This window comes from Micromesistius poutassou (genome assembly GCF_964030765.1).
Source record: "Micromesistius poutassou genome assembly, chromosome: 12".
Classification (NCBI taxonomy): Eukaryota; Metazoa; Chordata; class Actinopteri; order Gadiformes; family Gadidae; genus Micromesistius; species Micromesistius poutassou.
Window position 1 is genome coordinate 10085254 of NC_140282.1, and position 2500 is coordinate 10087753.

At 42.2% G+C, this 2500-nt stretch overlaps 1 protein-coding gene across 1 annotated transcript in view; it reads right to left on the bottom strand.

Annotated features, from left to right (window-relative positions):
* The window catches only part of nhsb (Nance-Horan syndrome b (congenital cataracts and dental anomalies)), a gene marked incomplete at its 5' end in the record, with an annotated part of 22650 nt that overhangs the window by 17737 nt on the left and 2413 nt on the right, over positions 1-2500 (bottom strand). The window lies entirely within an intron of this gene.

Here is a 2500-nt window from a genome sequence, read left to right on the forward strand (position 1 = left end):
CAACTTTACACCCGTCCTTTACACTCGTACAACCTCTCATTCACACACCGAGGACAGTGCCGACCACACAAGATACACCATCCATGTGACAAGCAGCCAGTCAGAATTGAACCAAGCAGTTTCGGCATTGAACCAGCAACCCTGCAGTAGCCAGACTGTATGGTAGCTGCTCATTTTCTCCCACACTATGAGAAATGCTCTTGGTGAATGTAAGCCCACGCTAGCTCTGAATATCCTGGTAAAGTAAATATAATGTATTCTAAGGGTGTAAGCTTTGGAGGGTTATTTTGCTAGAGTGGTATAATTAGTAGTCCAATTATTAAGTTGAATCTAAAACCACGGAACTACTTTGAGTTTAGCCGCATGCTATCTAGTCAGGACACAAACTAGCAGAGACAAACCGGCAGGCAGAGATTTAACCAACACTCATACTGCCAGCAGACTGTTTTTTTTCTTTTGGATTGTTGTCTATCGTGCTTCTGTAAATCAAATGAAATCTTTGATAAAACAGAAACATGACTAATTTAAAAGCTGCCCTCTGGCCCCTGAACAACCACTAGGACTGGATGTTTTCATCATTCTACCACATAAAAGATATACATATCTATATATCTATCTATCTCTATATAAACATAAGTGGGACAGCTGTAGGGAAGCAAGGGGGTTTGTTTGTTTCATGGTCTTGAGTTAATAAATCTGAATAATCTGGAGCTCAGTTGAAACAACTAGTGAACACAAAGCTCTTTAAACATAACCGAGAGAAACACCAAGAAGAGACAACAGGTAGATGACAGAAGGAGGGAAACCACATTCAAGCCAACATTAGGACGTTAAGGCATTTCTAAGCTAAACCTTCTCATCAAGGGGGGTCATCCCTATGTTCCCCGGGTCCTATGTTCCCAGGTCCTATGTTCCCCGCTTTGTATGTGACCGGGGAGCGAATGTGTTTTTCGTAGGTGGAATCCGGAAGAATCATGAATATTAGGGTCACGGTTATGGTTAGGGTTAGGGTTAGGGTTAGAAGTCAGCATGCGAGTTTGTCATGACCGGGGAACATAGGACCCAGGGAACATAGGACCCGGGGAACATAGGTACGCTCCCCATCAAGGTTCACTGTGTGCGTGTACGTGTGTGTGTGTGTGTGTACGTGTGTGTGTACGTGTGTGAACGTGTGTGTGTGTGTGTGTGAACGTGTGTGTGTGTGTGTGTGTGTGTGTGTGTGTGTGTGTGTGTGTGTGTGTGTGTGTGTGTGTGTGTGTGTGTGTGTGTGTGTGTGTGTGTAAATGTCTTGTGTTTCCATCCAAGCCTGCATCGTTTTTTCCGGGACAGTGAGGTTTGAATAGCAGTGAATCAGCCAGTATTGCGTACAGCTGTGAGATGAGTTTGTTGTCAATTAGACCGCCTCTTTCAAGAGGCTCATTAGGACTGAGATATTTGCAAGAACCACATTTTATAATTCTAGTCATTGAGAATGCAACTGTCGCGCTGGTGCACTTCTCTATCTGTGTTTGGTCGCTGATTGCGGTCACGTGTTCATTTAAGTTCCCCGGTTTTGTATCCCTTGTTGTCGGTTTGTTGGGATTGTATTTTTGGGTCATAGCCACCCGGTGCTCTGTGTGCTTGTCATCTTGTGTAGCTTCATATCCAGTAAACTTCCAGTAAAGTTCTGAAAAGCCTCAGGTCTAAAATCGTAGCTATGTTTGGGTTCCTCTGTGGACCATGATAGCAATAGCTAAATTCAGGTTTCCTATATTTTTTTCCTAACAATTAAATGTTGCATGCCACTCCTCAAATGCAATGTATTAACAGTTTATAGCCTACGTGTTAAAATTGATAGAATTATCAAATTCTGCTCGTATGTTTTTGTTTTCTAATTTTGAAACATCTTCTCTTTAAGGACATGAATGTCCAGAGTTCATGTCGTGTTCCGATGTTATGTCTGTTACCACTGTTAAGTAAAGTGTTGATGGTAAACATGTTGCTGATAAAGGGACAACACTGTGTTATCTCACTGCTTTAAATCGATGGGATCCTGAGGAGATGTGATTCCATCAGTCACCACAGCTGTGGAATCACTGAAATCAATCCGTAATTTATTATAATCGCTGAAATCAGCTGTTATTTGTTTACAATCAATTAAATCAACAATTATTTGATTTGCATTTGTGGCAGTTTGTCAACCATGGAGTGAATAGTGGGGTATCATTAAGATAATGAATTGACATCAGGTTGGTTGCAGACCATCCTATTGTACTGCACACTCTTTAAAAATATCTGTTGTGACACTTACTACTAATGACCAACTATTAATTAACTCTCTTTGTCTCTCCCCCTCCCCCCTCCTCTCTCTCTCTCTCTCTCTCTCTCTCTCTCTCTCTCTCTCTCTCTCTCTCTCGTTAACGTGGTGGTGGTAGTTATGTTTGTGGTGGTGATGGTAGTTATGGTGGTGGTGATCGTGATGCTAGTTATTGGGGATGGTGATGGTAGTTCTGGTGGTGTT